We start from the raw sequence: 13,165 nt of genomic DNA on the forward strand, positions 1-13,165 counted from the left end.
CGTAAAATTGATGACGCAATAAGAAGAACAATTATGATCAAGCTTAACAGGGAAACTGTGAACTTAACATCATAAGTTAATTAGCTTCGAAAAGAGAAGAAGAAGCTCTCCATTAAAACCCGGGATTTATTCAATTTAATAAAGTAACTCCAGAAATAATTCAATGCCGATGCCTCATATAGTAATAAATAGAATAATTTGAAGTAGAGATATCCCTCTCTCACCGATATTGTTCCTGCTAATGCAGATATATCGGTAATTCGCTCCCAACACTCGAAATACAGCCCAACCAACTATGCAAACTATACAAACAGTCCCGGAAAGAAATCACAACTCAGCAGCAAACCCCTTCCCTTTCAAATATACCACTCCAGCAAACAAGAGTCACAGCGAATTTCAATGCATTCACATAAACTTAACACAAAAAGCCTTAGCGATGAGAATTCAACCCAGTTGCCCTCCATCATAAAATCTCATAATTACGGGTATCAAAACGGGTCTTACAATAATACAAACAATCAAAGTTATTCAGGCAGCATCTTAGAGAAAAGCAATTTAGAAGAAGTCGAGGAATCAGACAATGAGATTATTGGAATCGATTGAGTATGCTCTCATTTTTATTCATTAATCATTTTATCATTTGCTCATTTATGTAATACCTTTTGTATTTAACAGTCAATATTAAGGCAGATGAATATAATTTAAATAAGAATCAGAGCGCATCAATCATATCCAGTGATTCGTCTTCAATGTCATCTTCGTCTTCTCTTTCTTCAATATTTTGGAGATTGGCATCTTTCATGAGATTGTTGAGATCGTGAATATTTATTTGTCGCTCTTATTCAGACAGGTGTAATATTTGTTAGGCCTCACCCTCCTCGTTGCCTTCCTCTGACTCGGAATCGCCTTCTTCATTGTTCTATTGCGATTATCTGCCGCTTTACTCCTACTCCTCCTCCTCATCGTCGTAGTCAGATTGCTCGCCTTCATCGACGAAATTGAAGAGATTGCCTTCAATGTCATATTCGAGATGATTCTTTTTTGGTTTTTTATTTATTTTATGAATCAATCTCATCTTTGTAGGGATGCTTGCATTTATTTTGCCCGTATCAATCAGTTCTTATTATGTATTTTTGAGGACAAGAAGACTCTGACGCCGATCTTCCATTTCATTTTTGATAGTTAGGAGACTTTTGCTGATTTTTTATGATTTTATCAGTTGGTTTTTAAAGCGGAGTTCATATTTCTCGCACAGTTTTTATAAGTAGTTTTTCATGCTCTTGCTAAATGCATAGTTCTGTTTTTGCTGTTCGTGCTACTTTTCTAGCTCATATTTTTCTTATCTGTCTCTCCCATTCTTCATATCAGACAGTTCATTATCATTGCATTCAGCTTTCATCTCAGCCTTGCAATCTTCGTCTCCCACATTTGCCATTGTGTTATTATATTCGGATTTATTGAACAAATCCAAAAGTAGGCCAGTCTAAATTAGATAGAGTTTACATGAATTCCATTTTCGATGGTAAGTTTTGGAGCAGCTGGCATCTTCTCGGTTTCTGGAAAGTTGCTGATAGGGAACTGCATGAATTGGTGTATGATATCATCAAGAGACCGACGATTGTCATATTTTTATTTGAGGCTATTCCATGAGTTACCTGGCTTTGACGCGAAGTCTAATAACTTCATGTTGTCCTCAATGCTCCAAGAAGGTTTCGACTATCTTGCTAGGCCATCCTTTAAGTTTATGCTCTATGATCTTTTAATCACATCGATCTTCATATAGTTCTACGACTCTTTGTCGGGGAGGTTCTGATAGCAGTTTAGGCAGATCGATGTTTATGATTTTTAAGGCGTTTCTTCTTTCTTATTGAACCAGATGAGCCCGCACGTGACTTCACAGCTTTTGCAGAATGTGCGATTGCCCTTTGAGAAGTTTTTATTGACCATAGTTATGGTCAAATTTGTCACATCAGTGCATTAGTAAGTGAGCTCTTCATCTTTCTCTATAATCTTTTATGTGAAGTTGGGCCACTTTGTTTGCGGGTTGAGTGATTTAGAAAACAAAGTTGGCACAAATGTATAATTGCCATTTTTCGAAACCCCGAAATTAATGACGCCTTCTTTCTCCAAAAATGTATGCACTTTCATTATGGAATTGACATCTCCTCGAAGAATTCTCCGGCACGCGATCTTTGTGAGGTATCTGTATCAATGAAGAATTACTGAGTGGGATTTTTCAAATACAAATTCACAATAAAATTTCTGTACTTAGTGTAGAGGTTTGGGGATTTTTGGCTGTTCTATTCGAAATATTAGGGGAACGCGCTCTTCTCCAAATCATGAATTTTCATTTCATCGTACCATTGCGCGGGACTTGGCGGCAATGGATTTTAGCGCTAAATATCGACTTAAATTTCCTCCTAAACTGGCGGTTAGATGCTTTAGGCCCTGTTGGAGAGCTCCTCGGGAACTAAGGGAAGTGGTTCTGATGGCTGGTGGAGATCTAAAGCCAATTATCTGGCAATCCGATTCATAGATTTTGATGTTGAATTTTTACTAACACTTCTTTTTAGGCTGCTCTTCTTGGAATTGGATATTTCGGGCTAGAGAACTGAATCAAAGGCGTATCCTTGGGGTAATTTGATCAAATTGATGATGAACTGACATATATTTTTGCTCATCTACATTATCATAAAGGAGGGAAAGGGGAGGCCCGAGCGACGCCAAGGCCATTAATGGAGCGATAGAGAATCAGATTAATCTATAACTCCATTAATTAATTAAATTAAATACCTTCTTGCGTATTGAATTATTTTGAGGCCTCGAATTAATATCGAATTAATATTCAATATTTAAAATCATGCCATCTATACTCCCTCAAGGCGCTAATTAATTCGTAATATTTTATTGAATAAATATATTTAACATGGAAATCATGAAAATAATCTGGAACCAACATAAAAGCCTTTGTTTCAATATATTGAACATGGAAAGCATGAAAATGAGCTTGGGCAAACATCAAAGCCATGGTTTCATATTTAATTTGAATATTATACATTTATTGATATATAAGAGTTATATATAGTTGGCTGATATAGTTGGTCTATATTAATTTAGGTTTATATAGTTAGGTTTATATATAGTTAGGCTAATATATAGTTGTGTATATTCATTGGGATATATACATTTGGTTTGTATTTTGGTATGTGCATGAATTTCTATACCTTAAAAATGAAATAAAGCTGTTATTCATGATACTGTACAGTTTTAGGATAGTTCGGAACTCAGCTTACTAATTGTTCCAAATTTCGAAGGGAATAAAATATATCTAATTACCAGGCTATTCAATTAAATCTCAAGGCATTGCCACTTCCATCGGCATTTGGTCAGTACAAATTCCAAAAATATATAGAATATCATCAGATGTTTAGACCTATAAACATTACATTGTTACTGTGCTCTGATAAAGTGGCTTAATTTTTCTTCTTTATGCGTTATTTGTGGATCTGGTAGCATTTTTTGTATAGGTTTATCTTTTTTAGGATGTTGCTCTTTTATTTGAGGAATTTCGATGGCTCTTTGTTGACAATAAATGCAATATCTGAGAAGCTGCTCTATTGCTTTGAACCGCAACTATCATCAATTTTATAGTTAGAGAAATCTAACGTTGTCGAATCCATTTAGTCTTTACTACGGCTCCTCCCTTGGTTTCCAGGATTTTTTTGGCATTAGTTTTAGTATCTAGTATTCTGGCTATCCGTGCAATGTAATGGCTTGGCTTTATTAATATCAGAGTTCGGAATATTGCATGACAACTTCCTGGTGACATACTCCGATAGCTCCTTCCTTCTGATTCCCTAATCGGTATTATTGTCTTCTTCGATTTTTAATGATCGTTTCTTCATAGATTTAAATAAGATTTCCTTGTTGGCATATTTGTTTTTAGAGGCTGAACACTACTTAATAAGGTTGATTTCTTAATTAGTTGGAACTGGCCATTTATACGATTCGTATTTCTGAAAGTGTCGGTGGTTTCGACTATTCTTCTCGATTTTAATTGCAACCTATTTATTGATGTTGAGTTTGTTCGTTGATTTGCTCTATGATTTGCTATATGATTTGCTCTATGATTTGCTCTATGATTTGGTTTTTTGCATTGCCTGATTCTTTTGGAATTGCTCGCCTGAATTGCCATTATGATTGTCGGGCTTAGAGCAATGATGGTTGATTTATATATGCAATTTATTAAATAGGTTTAAAACTCCGAACTCTCTTACATTTCTGTTATTTGCACTCGGTTATTTACTGCGTTACGCATTGCTATTATTGTTATTTTTATTATTGTTGGGAAAGTTGGGGTTGTAAGCATAGTTTAGGTGTTTGATATGACTCAGATTGAGACTCTAACAAGGCAATTGTGACAAATGACTATTTATGCTGTCATAGTGACTTAATGACGCATTAATGCTTTTCAATTAATTGAATGTCGTCTCACAAAACAACATCCTATTCTTTTACATAGACTTATTCTATTTAAGGAAACCATTGTGCGTCTGATTGCAATTCCATGTGTAATTATACCCTTTGCTTGTTTTGTCTTATAAATAGGGTGCATTCGAAGTATTTGGATTTTATTTGGATTGATGAGTGTTTTTCAATGATGCGATACATCTTTTATAGCAGTTCATCTTGCTTTTATGGGTGCTTTCTCGCTTATTCGAAACTCGGGGACAGCTATCGATTGTTGAAGCATGCTGATGTTTATGATGAGCGCGCTGATCTTTATGATGAACATTGCGAGTCTTTTAGGCAATCACTCGATGTTCGCTTTCATTGTAGGAGATGAAGCCATTTCCGAATTAGTCTTTTTAGATTCTCGAACTATTTTAATCTATTTACCAACCAGTAATGTTTTACTCAATAGGAATACTGAACCCCTCTGAATATTTATTCTTTATTTAGAACATAACCAATATATATAAGCGCTTTGGGACTCATTATAAGATCAAAAATGATTAAAGCATATTAATTTTATTTAATGGGCATATAATTTGATTATAATTAATCAATTAAATCTGACATATATATATATATATTAATTTGATGGCTCCCGGATAATTTGATGAATTAGGTTATTCATTAAATACTAATCTATTAATCATTGATTGAAATTGCGCTCATATTGAGTTCCTCTTCTCTCCACTTTCTTCAATGGTCATAGAATTAAGTAGGGTTTCGACGAAGCTGTCTGCTTAGAAAAGTGACATGTATTTGTTCAAGAGGATTTTTGATTGCTTGCATTTCAAGAGATCGTACACTCCCTCAGGGCCCACCTTGAGTGACCCGGTGCAGGCAACAGCAATCAGAGAATCCAGAATCTTCTCACTAAACAAGACTTCATGATCCTTCAGCAGAAGCAGCTCAACCAGGAATATAGTCGGATACTCATTTTTCGGTTCAAGTTTTTTTGAGGGGAGCAGGCTCAAAACATTCTCAAAATTCAAGTCAAACTCCAGCATTTCGAACAGCTATGCCTCTAATGTGAAAATCTGGTCTTTGCTGTATTTTCTGCCAACCATATTTAGAATGACTTCAACAGATATTTGGGGGCGAAAAGCATACTTCTTAGCGACAAATATGCAGGAAGCCACTAAGTTATATGAAAGGAATACATAGCAACTCCAGACTATTTTTATCAATTGGAACATGGGCAGAATAGACATAGTAAATTGTAATTGCGAGCATGGTGGTGCTGAGATCGAAACTCTTCACCCAACAGTTTGTCTGTATCCAACTGATGGCGTTCCTGTGGATCTTGGGACTGAGGCCCTTCCATATCGAGGGCCCTTTGGAACGAAACATACCAGTCCTTTAAAATTGGTGGTAAGAACTATAAATAATCTTCTCGTTTATGGTTCCAGAGGACAGACGGACTTAGTCTTCAGAACAAATGGTCAAATTTTAGAGCTTTTCTGTGGTTCTTTCAGAGAGATAAGCTTCAGAATATGCTTTAATATCAGACATTATTAAATTATTATATTCTGAGTGCCGGGGAGCCCCTATCAATCTGGAAGTTAGTTCAAATAGGGCAGCAGCTAACTGTCAGGCTGACACTATTCTTCAAGATATGCCCATTTCCATGAGATTCACTTAGCGTGAAGCACTTACAGATATTTTGGGAGTGCAGTCACTCAAAAACCCTCACGAATATTTAACCCTGATAATTTTATGCCACAAGCATGAATCTCCCATATTAAAAGTTTTCCCCATTTTTCATTTTCAAAAAATATTGGAATATCCATGCCATAATCCCTTATAATAGCACATGGATAAAATACGAGGCATAATTAGATAATTTATCTCGAACTCTCCATAGCTTGAAGGAGAGGCAACGATATCCATTATCATCAGCCTTCCCAACCCCAACCCCAACCCCAACCCCAACCCCAACCCCACCCCAACCCCAACCCCAACCCCAACCCAACCCAACCCTAAGGATTTGAATGAAATCTGTTTATTTACATAGTATTTTTATAGAATTTACATTATACTCTATTTATTGTGATGGCTCAGATTTTGTGATGAACAGTATTCCGAAATGCGAATTAAACTATTGAGGATTGACTTAAATATACCAAAGAAACAGATAAGTCGGAGTTTCAATTCCAATTAACATTAATTACTTAAACAAATACCTGACCAATTATGTAACTTCTCTATTAAAAAATGCAACACAGTAAGAAACAAGACCCACTTACCACAATCTCCTCCATTTACTCGGTTCAAATAATAATTTACTAATTTATTAAACACTCACCCCATATTTGTTTACCCTTATAAAAATAAACATACCTTAATTGATTATCTACATAACACACATACAAAATGCATAATTAATCATGTAATAGTCATATTCATAAAGCAGAACAGTCAAATGCGAAAACATAACAATATAAATAACAGATGCCATTAGAAAGGGAGGAGTCTATTGCAACTACGTAACTATAAGATGTTAGGGACGGCAATGTTAGTGAGAGCACGACCAGTGTCGACTGTAAGCATAATGCAGTTGATATCCGATTGGAGGATGGCTAAGAGTAGTGCAGGATAGTTGTGCGTCTATGTTTGTTTTATATTATATGCGTAGCTAAGCAGTTACTCAGTCTTCGCGATATTTATTGCTCAGCACTGATCCACGCATCGGTCTATATTTAGAGTGATGCTTTAGGGCTGATGGGGTTCGTCGAGTAGAGTTCCGAGTGCGTAAAAATGCTCAACATGTCGCCAATGCCTAGGATTACTCCAAATTTAGTATAGTTTAGTATGATCCGACGACCAAGGCTGTGATTAACAAAATATAGTATCACCCTAAAATTAAGTGACAACACAGATAAGCAGCATCAGTAGAATCTATAAAAGCGACAACAAATACAAATGCATCGAAGAGCATCGAAACCGAATAAAGAATCCACACAAACCCAAAACCGCAAACAAAACAAACATTTAATTGTATCTAAGCAGACATTTTTTGGAGTTTACCATTCCTAACGAATAGGACTCGAATTGGATCAGACATTGCACTCCAGTTATTTCCATAACTTTTTGCATGTCAAGCCACCTGTGTAGTTAACAGCAGAGTAAGTACAAATGCTCCTTGAATACGCTAAAGTCAATTTGGCCCGCATCCAACATCGATGTTCGAAGGAATACTCTTGTCTTAACCATTGATCATGAGCAATTCAAATCGCAGTTAAAATCAAAATAAATTCATGATTGCTTATTGTTAATAAAGCGCTTGCTATATTCCAAAAGCCCTATCGGAGTAGTGTTCTCGGCAGTTCCAAATCCAGTATAAGAAGCAACACAAAAAAGGATAGTATTAAGCGTAATGATCAATACCAGTCCACGCAGACCGAAGCTCTAGTAATGACACCCCAGTTCCACACTACATGAGACTAAAATATTATACAATTACAGAACAAAGGCCGGTGCATAGTAATGCTGTCAATAAGCTGATCGAGTTGCCTTCATAAACGAAGATCAAGCATTTGATAATGCTGAACTAATGGTAATACTTGGCACAAAGAATGATGTGATTTTTCTGCATTTGTACCGGCCACTATAAGGCTTCATCACAATCGAGAAGCTGAAGATCAGGGGATGGCTTTACTGGGTGAGGAGCGAGTTGTGCTTTTCTCTTATAAATACCTGCACATATACAGAGTAAAGCAGCATAGAGCACCTGTGTTGCTGGCAGTGATAAAAGTACGCAAGATCGAGACATTCAGTATGTGCGTGTACAACCAAAACGATGTCCTCCTTGGTGGTATCGACCATTCGTACATCCTAAACAGCAGACTCACAGAAAAGTACGTGCATTTGGTGAGCTCCTTCCTCAAAATGAACACCAAAAACAAGGAGGCAATTAGTGTCGATAAAACAATGTTCATCTGCCATCATCCCAGCGAGTAGGAACCGATACGCAACATTGTGCGAATTGAAAGTGTTGAATCCTTTGTGTGTTGCTGTGGCAATGTTGTTTATCTATGCCACTTCTAGACGCAGTCGGTCTTGGCACAAGTGGATTTGGTAGGCTCCCAGGGTATTGTCAAGATGATGGAGATTAAATATTAGATCAATATGGTCAATATGCTGGTACAAGCGACCAGTGATTCTCAGACAAAGCATACCCCTCCCAAGGGCAATAATGCTGATGGGCTCATTAGAATCAGCTTTGATTAGTACTGTGGCCAAATCGGTTCATAAGTTTCCTATTTGTAGTTGGAGTACGGCAGCAATAATTACACACTACTGCTACTTAAAAAAAGGAAACTGCGTAATTGCGACGAATGGAACGGATATTAAGGTATTCACGCATTCCAAAAACAATAAATTAAGCCATAGAGTTATCTACACATTCAATGACACCAAAAGAAATAGCTCTCAAATTTAATAGCATCAAACAGGAGAAACTGCCTCAAAGTAAAAAATGTTGAGTAATCTCTCATCGAATTTGTAGCCTAAAGAAAGAAAGAAGGAAAAGATTAACCCACTGATCAATATGAGCACGATACAAATAAAAGTAGCAATGAGAATCACCATAAACTTCAAGATAAAGAGATGGAGAATTAGCCAAGAACCCAGGAAGGCAACATACAAACAATATTTGGAGACTAATAAAACCTAATTTTCGTGATATACCGCTAGCACACAGCTGAACTTAACATGCTCGAGCTATGACATACTATTTTTATTCATCTGAATCGCATTGCATTCATCTATTATTCCGCATTGACTATTATATACGTAATCGAACAATCACTCATTTATTCCTAGAATATTTCAATCGTAGACAAAACTGATTGTGGATCGATGGTACATCTCGCCCCCATTGAATGAGTCATACTTTATCATGAAAATGTAATGGCCTTTCACAGCCCAGATGAAAGTTATTTCCCCCCACGAATACCCTTCCGATTGTGTTGAATGTCTTGCCAAAGAAGGATCTACTCTTTTTTATCATTGTATTTTCTGATTGCTTTGCATTACTGAAATGCTGTCAGTTTTCTGGAAGGATGACATTTCGGTCATAGAGCGCTTGAAGCTGGGTTTCTGGGTTAGATTGGCCTTGTTTATTTATTCGGTGAAGATCCTGGTATTGTACTGGGCTTACTCATCTTATACTTATTTATTGGAAGCAGCTTACAGGTTCTCTCTTTAAATTACTCAATATCTCTTTCACTGTTCGATTATCTCTCGGATAATACACAGGCTTCTCGTTGTTGCTGTGATATAGGTTCTTATTCGGGGAAGCTTTAACTTTATCTTGGTTTGCTTTGTGGAGGATTTAGTTTCAAAGGAAATCTATTAGGTTACAATGGCTATTGTTTTGGAATTTATTACTGTTTCGAGGGAGAGACTGTATTCTGCTTATTTTGCCCAGCATTGGTATCTAATGCTATTCTTCTTATAATACGACAGGCATAAAAAGATTAGATTACTCTTTCTGATTTGATTGTTTAGATTTGCTGGCATTATCTTGGGTTATTAATTGTCTTACTTTGACTGCCTTTTGAGTTATTCTTATTCTTCAGGCTTTTTGAGTTTGTAGTGAGCGAAAGGGTATTAATTTGCGAAGTTGGGTAAGCGAAGGAAAGAATGCAAAGAGAGATTTGGGATTGGCTTGCTGATATATCTTATAGCCCCTGTGATAGCTCTCGTACATCTATTAAAACTTCTATAAATTGACATTGTACAAATAAACCATATTGTTCTCGGTAAGGCATGTCAAATGTTGCCCTCTCCGAAAAGTTAATGTCGAGAAGCCGATGCTGCTCATACCCCACCCTTAGTTCCTCCCAAAGCTTACCATTATTTGCTAAAATATGCGGATCATTGTGCTTTGCAGCTTGCTGTTGCGATTCTTGAGCCATTCGGCGATACCTTGATGATTGTGATGACTATATTATATGAGAATGAAGGTACGCTATCTGTGGGCGGAGATTTCGAGGATATTTCGATTGGAGTTTGTGTAAGGGTGTGCCTCATTGCCAGAGTGGCTTAGGATTGCTGATTACTTCTAGGAGACTGTCATATCCGATCTGCGATATATCCTTTGAGCTCTCTTTATTTCCATGTTAGAGAAATTGTGAATGACTATCACACCTTTCTTTGTGTACTAGTATGCAAAAGTAAGGCCCTCGTAGCTGATATCGAAGATGTTAGAAATGCCATTGCCGGCTGCCTCATGACAGATGGGTTTGAGACTGGGGAAGTGAAGGACTGCAATTTCTTGCAAGTTCGCTGCTGCTATGCAATTCCTGCCTACTTTAATTTATTCGATGTTCATTTTGAGTGAAACACTGCCAACAAACTCGTCTTTCTCCATATCGAGTATTTTGAGCAACCGAAACTCTCGATCTTTGGCCGACTGATCGTTATGCGCGGCACACAGAGCATGTAGGTCGTGAAAGGTATTGGCTTGGCATCCCAGAATGATTACTTCCTCTCGTAGATGACCCTCATGGTCAGTAGAGAATACACCACTATTTTGGTGTGTGTTACTATGGTCAGCATATCATCCCCAAAGTGAACACCATAAACTATTTACTATCGTGATAAAGTTGGCTGCTCCTATTGCGATTACCCTCGGGTGTCATTCTCGTTGACTGCCCGCTTGGTGTGGAGATTGAGTTTATGGGATGTTACTTTGCGAGGACTGTATGAGAAAGTCTGTCGAAAAGAAGTTGAAGAATTGTTTTACCCTTCGTTCATTGTTGAGTTAGTCAAAGTCAATCATTATACAATATCATATCTCAAAATTTAAAGCAGTAATCAGTGAGGAAGAATCATTCATTATTGTTGGCTAATTGCATTCTTTGTTGCTTCATTAACGCTTTATTACACAATAAAGTGTCAAATAAAGTGCAGGCTAAAATCAAACTGGTGATCATCGAAATATTATATCGTGGACTCTATCTCTGCTTTTGTATTGATCTAAAGGGCATTCGGAAGATAATAGTTTCAACTTTCGTAAATACTTTAGATCGACTCCAGGATGATGACCTAGACTCTTATTTTAGACCATCTGAGACTACCTCGACTCTCTATGAGCAGATGTTACTAGATTCAGACGAGATGACAAATATTCCATAACGAAAAACTGAGCATAGATTATAAGATAATTAGAATTAGAATATAAGTAAGATTAATAAATAAGTTTCATAAATGTTTAAGAACGCGTATCAATCAGGTTTCTTATCCATTCTGTACAGCATCGGCAGCAAGCCACTGCAAATATGGGATAAACAAAGTACCTTGAGATTTATAGTTTCAGTCCAGAATGGCCACATCAAGAGGCTGACAGATCAGGATATTCAATCTTCAGTGCTCGAAATTATGGGCACCAACGTCACGACGTCATTTATAACTTGCCCTGTAAACGAAAAGGAAACTCTAGGAATCAAACTGCCATTTCTGGTCATGATTATCAAGAATGTAACAGTGTTGCTAATACAGTTAAAAAAATACTTTACCTTCGAAGTCCAAGTCCTTGACGATAAGAATGTCAGGCGTCGGTTTCGAGCATCGAATTATCAATCGACGACCAGAGTCAAGCCTTTCATTTGTACAATGCCCATGCGTCTCGATGAAGGTACTTCTATTTCGAATGCAGGATTGGAATCAGATTCAGTTCAACTTGTCAGACTTCACGAGAAGAGCATACGGCTCAAACTACATAGAAACGCTCAGGGTTACAATTCACGCTAATTGCCGAATCCGAAGGATATACTTTTCAGATCGACTCTACAGCGAGGAAGAGCTTCCTCCCGAATTCAAACTATTTCTGCCAATACAAAAGCAACAGTGAAAGCTTATAAAGATTGATCAGACTTGTATTTAAGATTTATTATTACTACATACTCTGAATCAACGATCAGCATACCGCAATCAAGCAATAAAGCGGGATGCGATTATTTATATCCGATAAATTGCTATAATAGTATGAATACTGTGAGTTGCGAATTTATAAGAGATATAAGATCAAGCCTATGGAATCGGAATAAGATTATCCGTATATCTGAATGAGTGCATTCATTTTTCACTGCTGACCGTCGATGAAGGCTATGTTGAGGCCTATACCTTTATCTTCGTTTCGTCCAGCTACTTTTTATAGCGAGTGTTTATCGAATATTGATAATTTTATCTATATTTTTTCCGTAATACTATATTAGCCCAGTTTTGAAAGTGAATTCTATTTCTTTATAGCTATCTTTTGTCTATTATTTTTGATTCCTGTTGATAGCTATTCATTAGAGTGATTTACCTAAAGCCACGTCAATATAACATATATAAAAAGTATTAATTAATTAATAATAATACTTTTTACATATAAAAGTATGATAACGCAAAAGTAGTATTGATACAATGAATTATTCATAGCCGAAATTATACAATTAAATAAAAGGAGAAAAAAGTTCCAGGCAAAGCAGGAGACCAGGCCTGCGTCTGGAGGAGACTAGTGAGAAGGATAATTGCAATTGTGATATTCTATTAAATTAAATTATTCATATTTAAGTTAGATAACGATCCTGAAACTATAGGGGTTGGGTTGGGGTTGGGGGTTGGGGTTGGGGTTGGGGTTGGGGTTGGGGTTGGGTTGGGA

At 36.8% G+C, this 13,165-nt stretch overlaps 1 pseudogene; it reads left to right on the forward strand.

The window, feature by feature from the left end:
* The first annotated feature begins 11,727 nt into the window (after nucleotides 1–11,727).
* On the forward strand, nucleotides 11,728–12,370 carry LOC148298977 (cilia- and flagella-associated protein 20 pseudogene; annotated as a pseudogene).
* Nucleotides 12,371–13,165: the final 795 nt, after the last annotated feature.

The sequence above is a fragment of the Brachycentrus maculatus genome, unplaced genomic scaffold, assembly GCF_059751285.1.
Source record: "Brachycentrus maculatus isolate JH-2025_06_01 unplaced genomic scaffold, ASM5975128v1 h1tg001459l, whole genome shotgun sequence".
NCBI lineage: Eukaryota > Metazoa > Arthropoda > Insecta > Trichoptera > Brachycentridae > Brachycentrus > Brachycentrus maculatus.